We start from the raw sequence: 25,012 nt of genomic DNA on the forward strand, positions 1-25,012 counted from the left end.
AATTGTCCTTTGGAGGGTGATAACAATTTAGACGTACTTAGCAAAGCACATAGAGGGAGGAAATAAGCTTTGCAGACAGAACATAGACAACAGAGCTCGTTTTAAAATAGGAAATGTGCCATCCACCGCTCCTCTATCCTCCATCACGCAGTCAAATGATCCCCCTAGTTCTAAGCACCACAACCGCCGAGAGATGGCTTTTCTTCCGTGCAACTGTTTTATGGAGTCATTGAATGCACATTACAAGGATGCTTCTGAGAGCGGAAGAGAGCTGCACGGGCCCGCGGTTTGAAAGGCATGCTGAGGATTCAATGTATGTACTCGCTCATCGGCACTGACGAGCTGGCAGCCCGAGCTGTTAAATTTCCAAAGTGGCCGAGCGGAGACGTTGCCTGTGTGCATGCGGAGAATGTTCAGATTGGGCAGTTACAGCGATTGACCTTGTCCACGAGGCCTGTCTAGACCGTCGCCCACTCTCTGCTCCGCTCCACCACACAGTTCATTAGTCGCAGATCGTCTGCTTTTGTTTGCCGATCGCTGACTGTTGAATAATAAGACGTTTCCAGCCGCTGCTGAATTGTATTTGGCGCTGTGGCGAACACTATAACTGGTCATCCAAATCACTAGGCAGGAATGGAATTACTTTTCTAATGTGCTTATGTAAAAACACGATTATGACATTTAGGTAACTGACACGTTTTAATCTGCCCATGTTTTGTTTTTTTTAAGTTTGTTTGCACGGCGAGGCTCAGCTCCTGTCGTGCTGCTCTGTGTGGACGGCGTTTACATGTGCTCCACCGTGTGGGAGTGTACCACTGACGCTGTGCTGTCAAACACACCCTGATGGGGAGGGCTCGGTAACGGGGCCGTTTACCCTCCGCCACCGGCCGCCGGGCCAACACTTGGAGGTTGTTCCAGGTCAACACTCAACTCCCACCGGTCAAAAAGGGCCCCGGCCAATCACAATGACCCATCTGTGTGTTAAAGCCTCAGGTGTGACTTTGTATCACTGCAGCCTGAGCGAGAAATACCATTGTTGTTGTTGTTGTTGTTGTTGTTGTTGTTGTTGTTTGTATTGTTCAGAGTTGAGACCTGCTAAAGGTGGATGTGTCCTGCTGGGCCACAACACTGACGAGGGGACTGTAGTTGAAACCTGGTTGCCCTTTATTGGCTTCCAGTCACGCTTCTCGTGCCAGCTGCCGCTCAGCACCGGCTGCTGACTTCATCAAAACAATATTGTGAAGTCAAAGTGTTAAAATAAAGATTACAAAAAGGTTAATTAAATACAGCACAGATAAGAACAGCTTGTCAACATATAAAGGAATCATCAAATGAAATGTTAGGTAAACGGAAAGGCGAATGCTTCATCCTGCTCTCCTCATGCACAGCATGCTGGTAACACACAGCAAACACACACACACACACACACACACACACACACACACACACACACACACACTGTATGATGAACTTAAGAAGCACAAGCACATGGCATCAGAACATATTTTTACGGATGACTGAATACGTTCAGATTCATGGTCATCAACATAAAAATATGTATTTTAATGCATCAGTTTAAAAAAAAAAAAAAAAATTTAGAAAATGCATTATTATTAGACCACGAAACAAGGATTTAGAATCTGTGTGTGTGTGTGTGTGTGTGTGTGTGTGTGTGTGTGTGTGTGTGTGTGTGTGCGTGTGTCGGTTACTGAAATGCAGTGGTGCAGATATTAAGACACAACAAAGCCATGTCTACTTATTAATGTGTTTATAGGCCTACATTGTGTTTGTATAGGCTACTAGTGTAATTTAATTGATGTGATTATTGGATGATTTGGTGTGTAGTCGTTTTTGTTTCAATGAAAAGCCCTAACACACTTTATTCAGGACAACAATACACACGTCAGATCTATTGTGTTGTGGAGGGGCTCCGCGGGCCTGGACCTGACAGCATCAGCAGCGAGGCGTTGTGGCTCCTCATGCTACTGACTCTGTCCAGTAAGAATAACTCTTTTTGACGCTCCCACCATAAAATTGCACCACGCAATTTTGTTTTCAATATTTTGAAACTGCCGATGACGCAGATGAACCACATGCGCTGCCCGAGAAACTCTTTCAGAATGCAACTTGTGTGTGTGAGGTGTGTGTGCGGCAGCAGCGCCCTCCCAGTGTTCTCACACAGCCGCGTCCTCCTCAGCTGACTGCCCAGTTATTTATGTGTGGAGATGTGACCAAGGGTACGCGTGTATCCCCGTGGTCTCTCACTTTAATTAAAACCTCAATCACCCCATGACAAGATCGACTGGTGCAAGCCTCTCCATGTGTACTGCGCGTGTGTGTGTGTGTGTTTATCCGTGTACGTGTGCGTCTAATTAACCAGTCAATCTCTGGCGCGTGACTGACGCGAGGTACACAGGCCAGAAATACCGATTAGGAAGGTGACGGGTCTGGATGTTATGATGTCATATCAAAAACACTCAAAACATGTTTCCAAATTAAATATGTTCCCAATTTGTAGCGTTGTCCAGTGTTATATTTTGTCTTTTTCCTTTGGCTCCAGTGAACCTTCACACAGGATCCACAGTGTGTGGCTCCACCAACCATAAACTTCCCTTCACCATCTTGCTTTTTTTTCATCGTTTCCCTTTTACAGCAGCAGTGTTTGTCGGGGCGACAAACCAAATTTGAAGCGATACCATGACCGTCGCAGTGGCATCCACCGGCCCCGCAAACACAAGCACGCGCCGCCTAACTGGCCGTCAAAGAGCGGAGGTGAATGGAACAAAGATGTGTTGTTGTGAGCGTGACGATCAGCTCCCCGTGCCTGACCATCTGCAGCGGGCTGCGCTCAGCGGGAGGAGAGGGAAATGAGGTCAGCTCAGCTTTTGAAGCTGGCGAGCTGCAGGCAGACGAGGCACCATGCCGAGACGGGAAGCTCACATGAAAGGCAATCAACCAAAATAGCCAAATATTGTTACAAGTGGAGGCGACGCGCGTTTCGCTCAGTCTGAGACTGGAGAGATTCAACGTGGAGGGAACCTTTTCTTTTCTTTTCGCTCTGCCGTTGATGTAACCTGTCGAGTTTGATTCCCAATTAAATGCACAATGTGCCGGAGCCATCTGAAAGATATATGGACGGTCCTGTGCCGGTTATTCTTTTCTTTGCTTCTCTTGTACAATTGCAAAAGAACAAAACGCCTCTTAACAAACCTCAGACATCCAAACCGAGCTTCTGACAGAGAGCAGATGGTGAGATTGTGTGCATGCAAAAAAAAAAATGAAAAAAGAACCTCTGACTGCAACGAACAGTTTCGTCTTTTACATTTTACACACCACTTTCTTAAAACTCTTCACTGATGAACCAGTTGAATGCTTCAAAAAAAAGCTCAACATGGAGTTCAGACTGAGTGACATTGAAGCTGAAGTAAAGTTCTATAAAATATGATTCAATAAAAAGCCCAGCAACAGTTAGAAGCCAAGTCACTCTTGCTGGCTGGTCGTGGCTCCACGTTTGACCAATAACAAAGGTCCCCATTAGACCAGGGTCGTCTCAGTCAACACATATATCAAACCATCGGTTAGATTCTCCACATTCCAATCGGTTGTGTTGTTTCTACGGACCGTAAATGAACACCGAAGTACAATTAATTTAGCGGGACGTTAAACTAGAGAGACGAAAGAAATGTGGTGACAGAATGAAGATCTATCCAATGATTCCTGAGTGATATGTTATTCAGTAGCCCAATTATACAAGAAACATTCATACCAGATTGGATGAATAATTTCATTTGCTGAGCAACAGTGTCCCATATGGACGCCTGTCCAAATTAAAGGCCAGTTGAGTTCAGTGAAGCAAATAAAGGCCTGGGAGATAAAGTGATTACATTCAGTGTATATGTTTACACCAAACCTCTGTGACACTGTTAAACTAAATGTTTGGCTTCTATATTTTATTTATTTGAACAGCCATTGAAGTGTTCCTCTCCGTAAGAACCCTGACCTTGTGCTGAGGCGGGTTCACACAGGTTTTCCAGTTCTGTCATTGGTCATGACTGTAATGACCAGTAAGAGCAAGATGAAGAGCAGGAAAGACCAGGAGTGTTTCATCAGTGTTTCATCAGGGAGTGAAACCTCATCTCCACTGATTGGTTGGAAGGAGCAGAGGACCAGCTGCAGGCGGGTCAGGTGTGTTGACCTCCACGTCCACTGTGTGTGTTTACTTTGATCTTTCAGCAGACCCCATGTGGTGCAAGCCGTGGGAGCACACGCCCTGTGTCAATAGTTCTCATAAGCTGACCACTGAAAAATAAAATTCACTTAAGTATCTCATTTTTTTAATGGTTTTTTTAATGCCCGACTCGATATGATTATATTCCAAATGCTTCAAATTGGTAAACGGTAAATGTGTGTTCTGAACTAGACATCACGGCTCAAGCTGAACGCAAACTCTGCCAAGCACAGAGAACTAGTAAAACCACCAAACACCAGCCGACCGCGGTGGAGCCAGCTGTCACTCGCATCTCTGGAGTCAAATCAGCCGACACTACCTTTCCAGTGAACCCAGACACTGACATTCACCATAAATTCATCCAAACAGCTCAGACCGACATCAGCACGGATGTATAAAGACAACACAGCTGACGGGAAAAAAGGTTCACGGCATTCAGAGTTTTCAAAATAAAATATACAAAGGACGCAAAACACAAATGAGTTGGACTGATTCTATTCATCATAAGTAGAAACATGATATCCTTGTACCTATTTCAACAAAATAACACTTTGTGAGGAAAATGTCTCCATTCCTGACAATGATTCATTGTAATTGAGGACATCTCAGACTAATCACAGACATGGAATCAAGCATGTTTTTTATGTATCATTGTTATTGTATCAATTTAGATCTGAGTCCAAAGTCAAATCTGCTATTTGTACATTGAAACACTGGAGGTGGTATGAAGACACGTTGCTCCATGATTCCTGACAGCGACGGATATATTTGACTTCAGGACATCTCTGAGTACACATCCTGAAAGTCAAACATGTTTACTGTGTCAACGCAGAGGTTTTCCACAGTTTATCAATTGGCAATATTTGTAGAATCGTCATACTTAAAAATTGCAGTTGAATCACCTCCGAAGTACCATGATCGTCGGAAAAAAAGCAAATTGTACCGGCCTTACAAGCAGTAGAGCTGAGGAGTTTGATGATAGGTCATTATTATGATGCTCACTTTTATTTAACACGTGATGCCAAATCATAGTGTCACCCGTATGGCACATTTTGATACCATTGTTGTGGAATCAGTGTGAGCTGAGATGACTTCAGATTAACGTCCAATAGTCACCACTGAACACGTGATCAACCTGGTTCATGTCCATCATGTCAGAATGTGGCAGACTCTTATTCAGGCGGTTCTGCAAAGTGAAGCGGAAGTGACTTAAAAAACTGCATTCTCTCTCCTGACCACCAGGGGGTGACTCCTCTGGTTGTATAGAAGTCTATGCTTCATGTGTTAAAGCTGCATTCTCTCTCCTGACCACCAGGGGGCGACTCCTCTGGGTGTATAGAAGTCTATATAAATGACTCTACTTCTGTCTTGATGTATTCCCTCAGTAAACGTGAGTTTATGTCTCAATCTTTAGTTTCACATCTTCAATACAGCGTGATGTTCATTTAGTTTAGAGTCAAACAGACCATAAAGCAGGGGATGCTTTAGGGCGGGGCTACACAGTGATTGACAGGTCGCTGCCGCAACCAGAGACGCATACGGCTTCTCTTCGTCACTCCTCCGCATTCCAAACATGTTCACTATCTTCATCGGTTGCAAAAAAGCCAAGATGGCGACGGCCAAACGGTCGAACTGAAGGCTTCATGACAGCAGTCCACAAACCAACGGATGACGTCACGATGACTACGTCCACTTCTTTTACACAGTGTTTGCTCCCATTACAATATCAGCCATTTATAACGACAACAAGTCAACAAATAGCATCCACACGTAGTGCTGCCTGTCCGTCCACTGCTCTCTCGCCCTCCCTCTCTCTCCCTCCCCTCTGGCATACATGACAGCAGCAACGAGGACAAGCTGTTTTCCCTGCTGATAAATATTCTGACACACCGCGCCTGACAGGCCGGGTACACCGGGCAGGAATTGGGATGGACAGGTTGTGTGCGCGTGTGTTTGCGCGTGCGTGTCTGCGTGTGTGCATGTGTGTGTGTGTGTGTGTGTGTGACAGGCAGGTCGTCTCCATGGTGCCAGGGCGGCGTTCACAATTGGCCTGAGACGCTCCCTCCAGGTCGGAGCCGAGCAGACTCTGTGTAACTAGACCTCCGTTGTACCCCCCCCCCCCCCCCCCATGCTCCCTGCCTCATCAGCTCACCCAGAGGAGGAGGGCCGGGCGCTTCCTTCTTGCCAGCCTGGAAATGCTGACATGCACAGGCTGGCATCCCTTCACTTGGAACAATCTCCCTCCTCCTCACTCCTCTTTTCTCCCTCCCTCTTTCTTCTCTCTGTTCCCTCGCCTTCCTTTCGCTGCTTAAACTGCGCGTCCAGCCAAAGCAGAAAATAGAGTGGGATATTTATAGAAAGATGAGATAAAGGGTGGGGGGGTGTGGGGGATGGGGTAGTGCCTCTTTTTCACCGGACACGGGGGATTATGTTTTATTATTTATGTCTTTCCTTTTTTTTCGCCTTTCTCCCATTTCCCATTTTTATCGCCTGTTTTTCCTTTCTTTTAGCAGGCAGCTGCCAGTTCCTGTCCTCTAATTACTGTTCCTCCATGGATGGCTGTCCTCTTTCAAACTAAAGAGGCTTAACACAACACAGCACAGTGAAGAGGGACAACACAGTGGAGAGGGAAGGGGAAGTGGGGTGTGGAAATAGGGAGAGTCTTCCAGAAAGAGCTGGAGGGGGGCGGTGCTGATGAGAGAGGAAGAGGGGGGCGGTGCTGATGAGAGAGGAAGAGTGACTCCGCTCCACCACCAGCACGGCTTACATCACTGCCTGTTGGCCTGCCTCTGACATTAATTGATTAATGGATGTGTTAATTACGAGCGCGCTGCGTTAAAAACACGTCCAGAGTGGCGAGTGCAGCTGGTGGACATGTTGCCCAGCGACACTCTGCTAAACTACATGTTCATCCTCATGTGTGAACTCACGCAGCAGCGGCGAGGAGGGCCGTGCATCCTGGCGCCACGACGGTGGAACTGGTTCTCACCGTTGACATCAGGCCGGCGCTCGTCTAACCCACCACACACTTCATTTTCAAAAGTAAATACAAAGCCAATTATCCATCCGAGCGCTTTTTAATCCAATTATCTCATTAGAAAATCTGGAAGGAAGCAACTAAATTTGATTAAACATTCACAATATTGTCAGGAAGGTTTTTACAGTCGCTTCAGGTGTTTTTCTTATTTTCTTTGCCAGTTAATTAGACAGTGGAAACACGTTAGTCGAATAAATTATGATGTAGCCAATATAACTTAACATGTTTGGTGCTTTTACATTCCACAGCAGTAATAACTGAGGTTTGAGCGTATGAACTATGCAGCAAAAGAACTGTCTTCATGACGAACCCCACAGCTGTCCAACGCTCCGCTGCACCCCGAGAGGAGACGCCCCGCTCACAGTGGAGAGTCCTGTTATTGGCACGTCTCTCTCTGTCATCATGGTGCCTCAGAAAGCAACAAATAGGGTTTCACACGAGTCCAGACAGAAGCACCTGTCCCACTCGCTCCTCCATGTTTGTGTTTATTGAAACCTTGTGTTGCTCAGGTACACACTCGATCCACCCGGCAGGAGGAAACACACACAATTATATATATATATATATATATATATATATATATATATATATATAGAGAGAGAGAGAGAGAGAGAGAGAGAGAGAGAGAGAGAGAGAGAGAGAGAATTTCAGCCATTTATATCATATCATTTGATGAATATTCCCTTGATTGATTAATAATATACTTCATAAATTGCCATCAGACATACAATGAAGTCATTTGCAACACACGTGAAGTATTTATTTGTGGGCTGAACCAGAAGTGCTGCAGAGCATCATCTCTACTATCACATCAATAATTCCAAACATTTTAAATGGATACATTAGTCACTGTTATGTCGGTTACATCGTTAGCTGCTAACGCTAGCCGCTTTCTACTGTCAAGCTTCCTGTCAGCTCACGCGTCCCTGTTTGTGGACGGCTTGGATGTGAGAGTGTAGCTCGTTGATGCTGGGCTGGTCCAAAACACTCACACACACTCCCAAGACGAAGAGGAGCAGCAAGGAAAGATTTCATTTAAAGATTGTTTTTTGATGGCCATACTGATGATTACTTTAGTATTTTATTCAACACAAACTTGGGAAATGTTTTGTTGATGGATGTCGTCAAACCGCTGAGTCGTGTCAGCATAATGTGGTTAATGTGAGGGAGTGTGTGTAGACTCAGTTTGACTGGACAGTGTGTGCTCGTCTGATTGCTGAGAGGATCTGGAATCCCTTGGGGCAGCAGAACACACACAGACACACACACACGCACACACGCACACACACGCACACACACACACACGCACACACACACACACACACACACACACCTCATGTGTCCATCCACAAGATGCTGGCCATGTGGAGGCCGTTATGTTTCTCTGAAGGTGCCGCATCTCTCGTGTCGTCTTGTGTGTCTGTGTGAGTGTGTGTGTGTGTGTCTGTGTGAGTGTGTGTGTGTCTCTGTGTGGGTGGCATGTTTGCATGCACACATTTAAGCCTCCCCCCCACACACACACTGACACACATCCTGTGTGAAAGTGTGTGACTCAGGAACACGTTTTGAAGGTGTCGTGTGAGAGTGCTTGGTCTGTCTTCCAGTGAAAGGTCAGCCGCCCAGCAGCTGATTCATGACTCATTCACAAAGTCCGCTTGTGTTTGGATCTTGTGATGAATGACTGCTGTGGTTAATATCCCGCAAGATACATATCATTTTCAGCTTTTTCTACATGCATAGCGCAGTATGAAATTACATTTAATGGTAGGGTAAAATAAATAAAGACAACTGCTTTTTAAACCTCTGCTGTAAACCCAGGTATAAAATCATATTTATATTTAGAGACGCGATACGTTACACACCATGGTTCGTTTCAGAGTGAAATTCATATATATATATATATATATATATATATATATATATATTTCTATAAGTATATATTTTTAGATGCTGTGAGGGAGGACATATTTCTTCTCGTCTCTTTTTGTCTGGAGCTGCTACTTTAACAGACAGGATCGCAGACTTTGACATATTGCTGTAAACCTCTGACTCGGCACTGATGTGCAGAGGAATCCCTTCTCCTCCAGTTTATCTCCTTAATGACTCAATAAATGTCACTATTGTTGTGGAGCTGTATTCATCATATTCTGTATGTTGTGACAAACAGTCAGGCCGGTCCTCTCCTCCGTCCAGCCCATCAGAAGCCCTGCTCTGTGGTCCACTTCCTGCTTTTGGGGCGGATCATGTTCAATTGAACCACATGGAGGTTCAATTCCAGCATCATTGAAAAAGGATCTTAACTTCAGCCTGAGTGATGTCTGAGTCTTTCTTTCAGGCTACATGTGTGGCCCAACTAAACTCAACGTATCAGGGAGATCCACCTGATGAAGACCGATAGCTCAAGCGCTCCCTCTGGATGAGCATATTTCTCTGAAATATTCACTTGAATATGTCAAATATTATATGAAGTCCTCTCTTCTTTTATCTGGACAAGCGTTGTTAGTGAGTAAAATTACATTTACTACGACTCTCTACTCTACTCTGCCTCTCGCCCGGTATCGTCAGCCGGGGTCAGCTTCAGGTCCGAGTGTGTATGAGACCTGTGTTTCTGTGTGTCGTTATGAGTGTGTGTTTGTCACGATGCTAGCTTATGTGTTACGGTGTGCATACCATATGAAGTCTTTTCCTCACTTCATCTTCTCTTCATTCAGTTGAAGGGACAGCCGTGTCAGTGAGCCATCAGTGTGATTATGGGATGCATCGTCAGTAGCAGCTTCCTGGGATTCTGCATGTGTGTGTGTTGAGCTTGAACTTGAATGCACCAGGAATTTGAGGGTAGGGCATCTTCAGCATTGACATGTAGTCTCTGTGTGTGTGTGTGTGTGTGTGTGTGTGTGTGTGTGTGTGTGTGTGTGTGTGTGTGTGTGTGTGTGGGGTAGGAGGTTGTTCCTTTGTTCCTCTGAGCGAAGGCAGTGGGGAACAGGGTTCTTACTTCCGTCTCACACCAGTGAACAGGTGTGGGGGGTCAGGCGGAATGTGTGTGTGTGTGTGTGTGTGTGTGTGTGTGTGTGTGTGTGTGTGTGTGTCTGTGTGTGTGTGTGTGTGTGTGTGTGTGTACTGAGAGTTGCTGTAGAACATGTCGAGACGTGGCGCTCAGTGGCGTGGAACTGATTGCCCTGCCAAACCCTGACAATTACCATCCGGGCTTGGAGACATACACACATACACACACTTTCCAATTCCGGGCTTCAGTTTTTTCCTCTCTCCAGCCAGTGGTGCTTGTCGTTCTCTGACCATCATGTCACGGAGGGAGATATGTGGAACGGGAAGATACACTGCTGCTAATGTCTTTATTCTGCATTTCCTGCTGACAATATGCAGCACTACCAAAGTGAGCGTTGGCGTTTGAGACTGACCGAGTTGTGCTGCTTTGAGCTTTTAAGAATTATTAGAAAAGCCTGTTCAAAAGCGCACAAGCTAAAACGCAGCTCAATAAACCCTAAAGTAGTGTAACCAAAGTCACAGTGGAGTGACTGAAAGCATTTCAGCTTGATCAATGATCACTATTGATCGTCAATAGTGAGCAACTTTGTTTGCAGCAGCGCTGAAGGTGAAAGAGTTGTGTGAGATTGTGTTGATCTGGTTTTAGTAAAGTTGAATGGATTACTGTTCTCCAAGGAATGTCTAAATACCTTCAATTTGGAAGAGCAGAACATTTCAAAAATATGTATTATGTTTTGTCAACATGACAAGAAAATGTTAAAATGACGTGTTTTTGAATTGAAGTAGGTCATGGTCATTTGGTGCTTTTTTAAAACGGGTCAGAAAAACTTCTTTTTATTTTACTAATTGTCATTTTGCTGTTATATCACAATTGCAAAATATAACGTAAAGCTTTGACCCTTCAGTGAGTGATGACGGTCAGGAACACGACAACGTGACTTCAAACACTGGAAACCACAATCAGGCAGGTTATTACTTTTATTTATTGATCTGCCCGTAAGAAAACATATAGTCTTGTAACCACGTTGACAAAAGTTATTCTTATTATTTACATTATTCTTTTTCCTTTTTTTAATTTATTTTTTTACTTTGCTTGTTTGTGCGAGCCTCTCCTCTGATCTCTCTGCCGGGCTGTGTGTGTGTGTGTGTGTGTGTGTGTGTGTGTGTGTGTGTGTGTGTGTGTGTGTGTGTGTGTGTGTGTGTGTGTGTGTGTGTACTGTACGTGCAATACAATATTTGGGAGTATAATATTGTAACAATATTAACAATATTTGGAAGTATAATATTGTAACATTATTATCAATATTTGGGAGTGTAATATTGTAACATTATTATCAATATTTGGAAGTATAATATTGTCACATTATTAACAATATTTGGTAGTATTGTAACAATATTAACAATATTTGGGAGTAAAAATCAAATACCTAATCAAACTTAATCATTGGACTCCGTCCTCAGTCTCTCATCCAGCACAGCTATGTTTACACAAGCACAACACACACAATTGGCCAAAAGCATATTTTTTGTTTGTTTGTGCTTTACAAACAAGCTACAACAGATGCTGTCTTTGTGTAGCCTAATTGTTTAGCTTAGTGTGTTCTTGTCTTCTCTTTGGCGGAGACAAAGCAGCCTCCTCCTCCACCCTGAAGCCAGAGAAGCTCATGAGAGGACGCAGACAGGAACGTGTGTTCTTCATTCAATACACTTCACTCACAAATGTTGCTTATTTTAGGGACATTGTACATGTGTTCCTCGTGAGATATTAACGTATAGCTAACATAGGGACTTTGCTGCGGTAAAGAGTAAATTATAATCCTGTTCTGAATGTCTTTTCTTAGATTATACACTCTATACATCAATGAAAAAGCAGTGATTTAACCCTGAAGAAGAGCAGAGCATTGCTAAGAGTAGCTCCTACAGATAGCTCTCCTCACCTGGAGGCCACAGTGGTTCTGGGGAAGGGGGGCCGAGCGGAGCGGCAATTAGTTGTTTGCAATGTGCAACATCAACGCCACTAAACCACCACACTGATCCTTTAACTGCAGAGCTGACGGATCAGGAGGGACTCGGAAACACTGACTTTCTGACACATGATGTAATCGACAGAGAAGACAAATTGTAGTTGAGACCTTCTTGCGACGGCGGCTCACAGGGAACCATACCGGGAACCCCGTCTCCTACAAATGACCTTCCCCCAAACGTATTTTCAATTACGTTGACTAGAAACATATTTTCTCCATGATCAACGTATTACAAATACGTTGCTTATACACATATTTTAGTTTTTATTGTTTATTACAAATACGTTCATAATCGTGTGCTTGTGTCATTGTTTTCTTGCTTTCCCGCTGAATTTAAGCATATTTGAATTTCTAAACTTTGTGGAGGAAAAGATAAGTAGGATACAGGATACAGGATGAAGAACATACACTACCTAACTGCTAAAGTACAGTTTTTTTTCAATGAAGACAACATTAAATTAATCAGAAATACATTTTGATAAAACGTCTACATTGGTGTATAGAGGCCCATTTCCAGCAGCTATCAGTGTTCTGATGGTACATTGTGTTTGCTCATCGCCTCAGAAGACTAATGGATGAGTAGAAAACCCTTAACATCCTTGTGCAGTGATGTCACACAGCTGAAAACTGTTCTGCTGGTGAGAGAAGTTATAAAACTGGCTTCCTTTGAGCGGGTTGAGTATCTGGAGCATCACATTTGTGGGTTCCATTAAACTCTCAAAAAGGCCAGAAAAAGAGGACTTTCATGTGAAACTCGCCAGTCTCTTCTTGTTCTTAGAAGTCAAGACTATTCCATGTGAGAACTTGCGAAGAAACTGAAAATGTGTCTGAGTGACCCCAAACTTTTGAACGGCAGTGTGTGTTGGATGCTTGATTGAGCTCATTATGTTTCCACTGGCTTCAAACCTGTCAGACAAGCCTCAGGCTGCATGAAAAGACCACTTCATACACTTTTGTGTCCTTTACATATTGTCCTCACACATTAACTCGACACTGAGATTACATAAACATGCGTGCCGATAGCTGACGTGGAATGGCATGCATAACCGTGGCCACACACACACACACATGTACGAGTTCGGGAGCATGAATGTTCATCGCAGCTATTCTGGGCCCACCATCATTATCTTTGTCCTCGAGTGGAACTCTCCTTTAAATATGCTAATTCAGCAGGCGGAGGCGCTGGCAAGGTAATTGTTGAGCTTGTTGAGTTTGTCAGTTTGCCTTGTTGTGTTTGTAGCAGAAATGCTCTCTCTGAGTACACACTTAACACAAAAACCTTTCCTCAGCCAATAAGAACGGCTTCCATTGGGTCTTTTTCAGATTAAAACAATATGAAATCAAGTTCATTTTGAATGGCTGTCTTGATAGAACTCCAGGTATCTTTGTATACGCCAGGAACGACCCAGTGGGGTCAGCAGACACACTGCAACACTCTCTGCTGGGTGATGACAAAGCTTGGTTGACAAGAAGCCAATACAAGCTGCTTGTGGCCGTGTCTGTGTGCTGACTCACGCTGCAGCCGGATTGATAGACGGTTCATTCAATAGAGCTCTTTGGCGGGTGGAGGAGCTCACTGTGGTGTATGGCGTCTGCGTTAGGGATTAACAAGAGGATGGTCACGAAGATGCTGTTGTCAAAAGACCCATGAGATGTGGTGCCATGCCATTGTGCCGCTGGCTCTTTATTCCCTAAACCCCACCAGTCTGAAAATGTCCCCTTTGACCGCGAGCCCATTTGTCTAACATACGCCTACTGCACGAAAACACACACACAACAAACAGAGAAACATGGCTACTTCTATAAAAGAGGACCTTATCAGAACTTATACTTCCAGAACCAGAACCAATTTCACTCCTCATGCCGACATCCAACAAACCAACCAGGGAGTCGGGTCATCCTCTGCCAGGAGGAGAGCTCTGATGACATCTCCTGCATACTTATTAGCCATGTGCTTCTTTTTGTTGCAGAGTGAGTGATTATTTTTCAAATGAATGCCATGAGGGTCCTGCAGAGCATTTCTTCTGACTATTGTGCTTTGGGAATAATGGTCCATAGGAACAATGGTGAGGATCCTGAGATGTGTACTGTTTACCTATTGGTCTGTTTATCTCTGCGAGGTCATAGAGCAAAAACCTTTACACTATAAAACTGCAGAGACATTTTCAACAGGCATTTATCACAGAGATATTTAGAATATCTGAAACACACTGATTCGTACGACACATGGGCTAAAGCCAGTGCTCTAACTCTGCTGAATGTTCACTCTTGAACTGGGTTGTTCATGTGAAAACTGAAAGAAGTTGTGTTGAAGGAGATAAAGAAGAATCTTTCACACCTTCACTCGGTCTGGTGTAAACAGCTTGGAACCGGTTGGACCGTCATTCTGAATGTGACCGCTAGGTTTGGCACCTGACTAACAACCGCTCCAACAGAACATTGAGGAGCTATTCGTCACTAAAAGGAGATTCCTCGAGCTCAAGAAGGTCGCCTCATCCTAAATGAGCCCGGGTGAAAATCTCGGGGGTCCCCCCTTCAGCAGCTGGCCAGCAGGACACGGGGACTTGGACTGACTTGAGGATGTTGTAGCATTTGTTGACCAACAAACAAAGTGTGCACACACTGCACTGTTACGGTCACAGCTACAAAGCCACTTGATACACAGCGTCACTCTTTCCTTGAGACTTTTGGTTTGCAGCACAATGAACCATTGAAGGCACTCTTTGACTATAATGACCAGTATTGTTTAACACGTGTGGTGAGATTAGATGTTGATTCAAAAATCTAGTATTCCGAACACTATTCACAAATAACACATTATCATTCAGTGCTGCTGAAGCTGGGTGACTAATGGCCTCTTAATACACAAAACAGGATTCCACTTATCTGCATTTCTTTCGACCCAAAGGCCTGCAGATGCTTTTGTCTAAGTTGAATTGTTAATTTCAATATTTTTAAACATTTTGTGCCAATACATTTTAAAGTGAACTGTGTTTCCATCACTTTACATACATTTACAGCCAGGGTGTAAAAGCCTCAGAAACATAATTCAGATCGTGAGTAAAGCTAAACTGTGCATATATATATATATATATATATATATATATATATATATATATATATATATATATATATATATATATATAGCTGTGAGATATCTGATGACAATAATTCATTTTAAAATGTTTGATGGCAGCTTTTGTATTTATAAAATGTTGATTGATTAGTCATCAGATTCTATTGATCATTACAGTCTCTCACATGACGTCCTCTGGATGAGAAGAGGACGGCACGCAGCCGAGAGGGAAGAAGCCTGCAGAAACAAAGAGAGGCGGTTGGAGAGAACAGAGAGAGAAACAGACGGAGAGAGATGAAGAGCTACTGAGAGATGTGGGGTGAGGTAGAGGAGGAGAGAAAAGACACACGTGTGGACGGTGGATGAGTAATCCAGCCAGAGGAGAAGACAGGAACTTAAATTATGCTCTGAAGACTCATCTTAATTCTGCCTCGGACAGAAGAACACCCGAGTGAACAAGAGAAAAGAAACACTAATGCTTTTAAAATGGAACAAATGTTTGTGGAAAACAGTTGCTGCTCTTGTTGGAATGACTTTTTGTATTACGTGAACCAGAAGTGAAACCTTAGTTGAGGTTACAGCTCAGTATCACCAGAAGAAACAAGTAGAACTTTAGTTTGTGCATACGGGCGACACTCAAGACTAAACCGTTCTAAATGTGTCCTTTTTCCTTTTTATTGGCATCTTTAGTGGTCATTTGCATAATAACACACAATTAAATTGATTTGTGAAATTAATTATTGGGTTATTATTTTAAGTATGTGCTTTGATTGAAAAAAAAATCTTTGCATTAGTAGTTTTAATTATACATCATCAGCTGTTTAGAGCTTGTGTTATGAAGGTAAATTCATATCCTACTTCAAAACTATAAACAGTGATATCAATATATTCTTCTCGTGTATTGTCTACATGTATGAACATAAAAAAATAATTCCCAGCATCATTCCAAGAGTCCAGCTGGACATTTTGAAATGTTGTCGCTGCCAAAGTCTGAAACCCAAAGATGTTCAACTTACACTTCCATAAAAAGTGGAAAGCAGCAAATCTTCACATGTGAGGAGTTGAAACAAGATACAGTTCAACATTCATGTTAAATGACTAAAACGAGTATTATCAAGAGTTAACAAGAATTATTATTAAAATAATTGGAGAAATAATTGTCTTCTCATCAACTTATTGTCTTAAAATGTAACATTTCTGCTAGTGAGTCAATGTTAATCCTTTACATTTGTAAATTTAAAAAAAAATAAACGTACACAGTCCCGTTTTAATCCAGACATTGGGAACACGTTACCTTCTGGTTTTACATTTGGAGAACTGAAGAGCGTCTGTGAGGAGCTGAAGACACCCGGTGAGATGATAGAGGGAAGCCACGAAGACAGAATCCTCCTGAAGGCAAAGAGGAGGCAAGTCTCATGATTGCTGCTGTTTAATTATACATTTGTCTGCCATTCTGCTGCTCAGAGCTACGGTCCAATAACACAGCAGCTCCAGCAGGCTGCCAACCGCTTCATAGAATATGCACCACAGTCCCAACACACTCCCTCAACCAGCATCAGCGGCATCAAGCCCGTTAGTGTGGCATAAAGAACACAGAGTACATATATAAACATGATTAAAGAGAACTATTATGAGTATCATATAGTATGCTATATTGCAGTGTAGTGGAATACAATGGAGTTTACGTGAAAGGCCTCAAATGAATAAGCTAAAGGATTTTCATTGAGATGAATGTCTGTCATGTAATGTGTGTCACTGAATAGACTAACAATGGGGATTGAGTCTATGTCCCTGATTTGTGACACAGAAGGAAGTTAGTTACCATATCACCACCAAAGTCAACAGAAAAGAGTCCTCCAACCCAAACAACCTGTAGGTCATCGCTTCCTACACTCTTAGACACTGTTTCCCCAAAACATGTTTCTGGAAACTCTCTTTTTAAACACGACAAATGAATAATCTACAAAATGACTGAGGTAATATCAGGTAATACACAGGTAATATCTGTGGTTAATCTACATGACCTATGTTTTACTACCTTGAGTATTTTGCATAACTTAAAATACTAACTCTTTCCACCACGTCACATGACTTCCACCTTCACTTCCGTCACATTCATTGCGACGTGGCGGTGCTGCCCGACCACACCTGTAACTACGGGTCCTAATCAACTGTACACAAAAGCGTTTTTAGGGAACAGTCTCAGATTGTCACCTGAACAAGGAAAGTGGAATCTGCACACTGATCAAATATTTTACGCACAAACTACAGATGGTTACCAACAGCAGCCAATCGCTGGTTCATTAGCATGTATTTGTATGTACAGCGCTGACGTGTATATCACATGAATCAACGTATACTCATACAGCGTGTGCTATGTCATGTGGGTATCATGTGATATCTAACAAAAAGTTAGTCCTCATTTTCTGGTGGTCTTTCATGATTACTTTGACTAGAACAGTCTGCATGATTAGCAGTCATGAAATGCTCAGAGAGAAGTTACCTTCACACTGAAAGCCAGAGGGATGATGAACAGCTGATGGTGGACTAGAACCACCTCAGCCAGGGTGGATGTCCACTACAGAGAAATAAACTGTAGCATTTAGCTGCTGGAGGTGGAAGGTAAAGTCACCTTTGTTTCTTTTCCCTGCTATTAGATGTGTGAGTGTGTGTGTGTGTGTGTCTTTCCTTGATACCTTTCCTCCCTTATGTATCCTTAAGATCCAACCTTACATTGACGTAAAGTCATCACCATTGAATATTGACAGATGCCTCTGCAAAGGTTAGAGTATTGACCGAAGCTAAGGCTCATGGGAAATCTGCTGCTGTCAAGCCGCCCTCGAGCAAGGCACTGAGTGCGCAGTTCCTCTAGTGTCTGCGCTCGCTGACTGATGGCTGTTGATCTGGCACAGCTCCTGGTGTCGATGCCTGGACCCGTGTGGGTCCCGCCTCCGAGATGACGGAGGTTTGTTGACTCTGATGGAGGTTGAAGTACATCCATTGAGCGGTGTGTCTTTGTGTGTCTGTCTTCCTCCTGCAGACGGTTGACTGGACGGGGAGATGCTGACGGTCTAACAGGAGCTCCTCACATCTCTTCAGCGTCCCAGACAGAAGAGCACAGCTGTTCCAGCAGGTAGGCCTCCACACCTCTGCTCACCTGGGGATCAGACGAAGACTCACTGCAGACGTCTGAATGCTGCAGTGTCATGTGCTGCCTTTGTAGTGGAGGACGGACAGGAACGATGAAGACACACACACACACACACACACACACACACACACACACACACACACACACACACACACACACATACTGACAGACACACACACACACACACACAGACACACACACACACACACACACACACACACACACATACTGACAGACACACACACAGACACACACACACACAGACACACACACAGACACACACACACACACACACACACACAGACACACACACACACATACTGACAGACACACGCACACACAAACACATACACATAATGACAGACACACACACAGACACACACACACACATAATGACAGACAGACACACACACACACACACACACACATAATGACAGACAGACAGACACACACACACACACATAATGACAGACACACACACACACACACATACTGACAGACACACACACACACACACAGACAAACACACACACAGAGAAACACACATACCGACAAACACACACACACAAACAGACACACACACGCACACAGACACACAGACATACAGACACACACACAGACACACACACACACAGACACACACAGAGACACACAGAGACACACAGACACACACACACACACACACACACACACACACACACACACACACAGACACACAGACACACACACACACACACACACACACACACACACACACACACACACACACACACACACACACACAGACACACACACACACACAGACACACACACACACAGACACACACACAGGCTCACATACGTTGTCAGCAGGACTCTCTCTCTTATATTTGGAGTGATGCAGACACTCTGCAGTTTAACGCCAGCTCGGTAATGAATTGTGTTTCTTGGTTTGTCGTCTGTTGGTTCAACACCTCCAGAGAGTCCACACCGTTTTGTTTCTTTCCTGTCCGGCTTCATGTGGTTTCCTGTCAGCTGAGTCAGTTTGCGATGTTGACGGGTTCACTGAGCTTTCCCCCAAAGTCAAACCACTTAATTAGCTCCCCCTCATCTTTGGAGCAGATGCCTGTGAGCGAGCAGCGTTGTCACAGGCAATGCTGTTTGATTCCAGTTCTGACTATTAAAATAGCACCAATGCCAAGTTTTTATTTTGAGGTGCACATTTGGCTGTCTGTTGTCCTTATTTATGAGATGTTAACAAGTTGTTGCCAATGTTTAAAACTCATGGCCAATTGGTTGCCAATACCTCATAATGGTTTCAACAGGATCATCAGAACCTTTAGCGTAACGCCCCGCTGCACACCTTCACTACAGGACACAAAACCTGACAAGCTGCTCGTCTCCTGTCTGTGATGAAGGAAGTTAGATTATAATTACTTTATTGCTCTTTGGCTCCTCACAAGTACAGCGAGCGCATGTACAATACATATACCACGGCACAACATTCAACCCTGGTATGGTGTTCATTTTGTTGTTGCTCAGCAGGTGTTGTGGGTCTGTTGGACCTGCTGTATTTTAGGTTGTTTAATTCAACACGATCAAACAATTTTATGTTAAAATACTTAACAGATGTTTTCTTCATCCCAATTAGAAGCAATATAAACAGCAAATATGGTTAATAATTTATTTCAGGTACACAATTTCCACACTTTTATGAGCCTGGGTCCAATGGACCCGAACCCCCCGTGTGTAATATAAATGTGTAGTTAGGGTTACGGTGTGCGGTTAATGAAAATGTTGTCTGATGTATGTTCTTTGTTGAAAAAGAGCCAAGGCCAATAAGTCTGAGTTTGAAAAAAATAATGAATCATATTCATTTTGCTTTGATGAAAAATGTAAATGGATCCCACCGACCCGACTACCATACAAGGGTTAAGACAAATATACAGTATACCTAAAGCAAGGCAGAAGCAAATGAGTAAGATTGATAAAGAAAGAAAGCAAAATAAAGAAAAAAAATCTTCTTAAATATGCTCCAGCTGGCCCTTGGGACCCCGACTCGACGGCTAGATGGGAGCAGCTCAACCACGCCAGCCGTGGTCCTACACACACACACACACACACACACACACACACACACACACACACACACACACACACCCACACACACACACACACACACACACACACACACACACACACACACACACACACACACACACACACACACTATATCTAATGGCAGGGACAAGAAGGGGACTTTACCAAACCACATTATTGTCTGATGGTAGATTTGTGATTCAAGCATCAATCCAGATGATTAAATGGTGAAACATCGGTTTTCATCAACTGGCATCGGATCAGTCTCAGAAAACCTATATATTTGGTAACCATAGTAACACGTATATCCTATGCATCACTAAGAGCAGAGATTCCTCCCGACTCAACAGAAAGTGACAGGAAGTAGAAACAGAAGGCGAAGTGGAGCCAGATGACCCGGATGTTCCTTTGTGTCTCAGTACTGACGATGTTCACGAAGAAGAGTTTTAGATCCATGATGCTCTGCTGTCAGTCTCTGATGATGATGATGATGATGATGATGATGATGATGATGATGATGATGATGATGATGATGCAGGGTGAGACTGCTGCCCAACACTGGTTCAGCTGTCAGAACCACATCCAGCTGTTCCAGCTGCAGCCCTTTTTTCTTTGTTTGTGTATTTCATAGTTCAGGCTTACGATAAGAACATTATTATTATTATTATTTCTTTTTTTTTTTTGGGCTTGAAGCATTAATTCATTTTTAGGAAGTGGGATAATAACCTAAATAAGACATTACGATCGGGGTTATGCTGTATAGTGTTGAGCTTTATTGAGTCACCCACAGCTCTTATGAGAAACGTATCGTCACTATTGGATGCCATGATGGAACCGGGGAGGTTAATACTTCATTTTAGTAGTTGTGTGTGTTTGTGTGCGCATGAGAGAGCTGTTAATAGCGGTTCAATGCCTTAGTTGTTCTCCGGAGGCTCGTTCCCGTTCACGGCTCTCACAGAAAGTCGCTCCGGCACAAAAGAAACTGGAAAAAATTATAAAAAATACCTTGTCCAGAGGCACCATGGGTCTGAGAGACTTTCTAGACTGAAGTGTGTGTGTCTGTGTAGGTGTGTGTGCTCTCACAGTGTAGCTGATTTGAGTATTTAAAAAGCAGCACAGATTCTGTAGCTTTGGGGGACATTGTTGGGAGGATGTGAACACCCCCACCACTTCTAACCTTCTCTGTTCTGACTCATCGTTCGCTCCTCAGACAAAAAGAAGAAAAACCTAAACATCACGGGAAATGTCTGCATAATATATTATTCAAACATTCCCCCCTCTCTAGACCCCCGGACAACCACACAATCGAAAGCTCTCCGCTCATTTGTATTTAGTGACGACTGCACAGATGCTAGAAATGCTTCGTGGTTAGCCGCGGCCTCCAGGGGGAGATCTAGCGCTCCGGGCGCTACAGGGGGTCTGAGAGGATTACGTGCCTGGCAAGGTGCTCTTTTGTGTGGGAAGACGAGGCAGCCGAGTGGCCCTCAGATCCAGGCCACAGGCACAGACACGAGCTGAGAGGATAAGCGCTGCACTTTATTTACTCCATTGCGGATTTAACAGCAGTATCTGCCGACATTTTACCTTCACTCCAAATAACCTCCAGTAGGAACCCCTGCTGTACTTTTTAATAAAGAATTTAGTTGTGCCAGTATGAGTTTTATAGGAATACATCCATATAATTCCATCGCATAATCCCATTATTCCATAATTATCAACAGAAAAGCATCTGAGGCACGTTGTCTCTTCATGTCCAACCATGATGCTTTCCTGGACATTTTACTATCAGACCTTTCAGTTGCGGCCTCCACAGTAAACAGAACGCAGTCACAGAGATCTGCATGTATACAGTACATGCAAATATGGTTTCCCCCGTATTTGTCTCCCGATATGTCTGGTTGGCCGGTGCATTCTGGGTCGTGCCGTGCCCACGTGTCGTAGCGGTTTAGTGCATTTGATGGTACATTTCTGAAGCGGTCAGTGTTTTGATGCAGGCTGCTGAAGCCATCTGTGTCTCACAGTGAGATGCAGAGCGCGTACCTCACACACAGGGTAGTGTCGCATCAACGCCGCAGTCAACACTACTCAGACTACAAATAGACACCACGATGCTTCCACAACCAAAATATTGTCCTGTTGCATCCAGGTTCTGTCTTACAACTAATACTGAATATCTTGCGCAATGTGAGATCAATTAGCTTTTTTTCCTACAGTCGGGAAGGCTGTAACACATCAAGAGTTTGTAGTACAAACAACACAATAACTTGAAGTAGTTACCTCTGAATATTATTGAGACAGGTGTACAGCACACGGTGTGAAGGGCTTGCCTCCAGGTTATCACATGATCTGTTTTATTGCCGTTGTTTGGGCATCTCTTCCATCAGTTCTGCTCACATCTCAGCTTCTCACTCGTCAGTCCTGACATGTGAGAACACAGCGACATTATGAAACGATGTCTCAGGAGATAAGCAGACAATCAGACGGGACTTGAAGCTTCGACGCTGACTCTCATGAACACCACAGAGATCACAATCTCCACACTCAAGGACAAAGTCTGTGAGGGTTTAGTTCTGTCTCCCTTTCAAATCGTTGACATTCTGAGTCCTTTATGAACACTTTCCTTCAATCTGTAAGACTTTGCCTGAGGGATTCAGCCACAATTATGATGTAACAATAAACACGCGGTTACCAATCGAAGCATGGAGACGTTTGAATAAAAAGGTGAACATACTAAGGATTAAAGATGGGTCATGAACGCACATGAAAGCAAAGTAGAGACGATATTACACAGTTTACTCATCAAACATTTCATTTTTTCAGCAAAGCTGTTTGAGCAGAAACCTAAATAGATTATTGGACGTGACCTCTCGTCTCGTGAGGCAAAAGCCTAGAAGACGTTCAAAACGTGGAGTAAAACGAAGGAAAAAATACCCAGAAGTTTACATTAAGCTGCTGCTCGCTTGAGGCCATATTGGTCAAATCTACATAACATAAGCAGAGACACGTCTGACTTAGGAAACCAAAGAGACCAAAGAACCCACACCAGAACCCAGAGCCTCTGAGTCTGTCTGCAGCCGTGGCAGAGTGGATGTCGCAGCAGGTTACTGGCACAGCCGTCTGCGGGGGCTGCAGGGCTGTACCTCTAGCAGAGGTACAGCCCTGCAGCCCAGTAGGGGGCGCTACACCCCCCGACCACCCAGACATTCAGCTCCACTTGTGGCCACGCCTCTTTCCGGGGTTGTTAGACTGGCTTCTGACTTCTCCTGCAGGTCAGGATGCGCTCGTAGAACCCGGGACACACACATATAAGTCATTTCCCAGCATGCAGTGTGCAGAGAGGCGAGAAAACGAGCACGGGACCAGAGGGCAGTGCGGCGAGGAAAGAGCGCTGACACACACACGCTGATAGCAACCTTCACGTTGCGTCTCATGAGCTTCATCAATTCCGTGCACACTGCAGATCAATAGAGATGATAGCATTGCCTGTGTGTTTGTGTCACTTGAGCGTGTGTGTGTGTGTGTGTGTGTGTGTGTGTGCGTGAGCGTGTGTGGGGAGGGCGGTGTTGTCTTCTTTCGATACATCGTAGACTGAGTTTGTGTCTAGAAAGACTTTCCTCCCTGAAAATTCAATCTCTCTCTCTTGAGTGTTTTTTTTTTTTAACTTGTGTTCTACACTTCATCATACTTGCCGGAGCCTACAGCTTCTCTCTTCTTTCCAACCTGTCTGTGCACACACATACTCACACATGCTCACACACACACACACACACACACACACACACACACACACACACACACACACACACACACACACACAAGTCGTATTTCTCGGTGTAAAAGTGTGATGGTGATGGTCGTCCCCAGCGAGTCGTGTTCTGACCGCTGATAACCTCCAGGCTCTCTGGAATGACCATGTTGAAGGTAACAGCCACATGCTCAGGGTCACACTGCCGGTGTGTGTGTGTGTGTGTGTGTGTGTGTGTGTGTGTGTGTGTGTGTGTGTGCAGCCAAGCTTGAAGTGTCATTGCGAGATTCCCATAATCTCAGGGGTGAAGGCCAAATGACTCACTCACTCTCTCGTGTCACTGCACAACACATGTATGGGTACCTCTGTGGTACTTGAGGTGTGTACCTCTCTATGTACCTCTATGTGTACCTCTATGTGTACTTGGTGTGTACCTCTGTGTGTACTTGGTGTGTACCTCTCTGTGTACTTGGTGTGTACCTCTCTGTGTACTTGGTGTGTACCTCTGTGTGTACTTGGTGTGTACCTCTCTGTGTACTTGGTGTGTACCTCTGTGTGTACTTGGTGTGTACCTCTCTGTGTACTGTGGGGTCTCTGAGTTGTTTGGAGGCAGCTGCAGTGTTCAGACTGACAGCAGGTCCCCTCAGTGTGGTATCCATAAGCAACTGG

General features: G+C 44.1%; 1 protein-coding gene across 3 annotated transcripts in view; it reads left to right on the forward strand.

Moving 5' to 3' along the window:
• rbfox3a (RNA binding fox-1 homolog 3a) overlaps nt 1-25,012 on the forward strand; it is a 482,822-nt gene that overhangs the window by 63,422 nt on the left and 394,388 nt on the right. For all 3 annotated transcript variants that reach the window (XM_068582492.1, XM_068582490.1, XM_068582491.1), the window contains exon 2: nt 18,409-18,501. The gene's annotated coding sequence lies outside the window, so the exon portion shown is untranslated. The remainder of the gene's footprint in view (nt 1-18,408; nt 18,502-25,012) is intronic.

Source organism: Clinocottus analis, unplaced genomic scaffold, assembly GCF_023055335.1.
Source record: "Clinocottus analis isolate CAN_PGR_092001 unplaced genomic scaffold, fCliAna1.0.p SCAF_19, whole genome shotgun sequence".
Taxonomy (NCBI): domain Eukaryota; kingdom Metazoa; phylum Chordata; class Actinopteri; order Perciformes; family Cottidae; genus Clinocottus; species Clinocottus analis.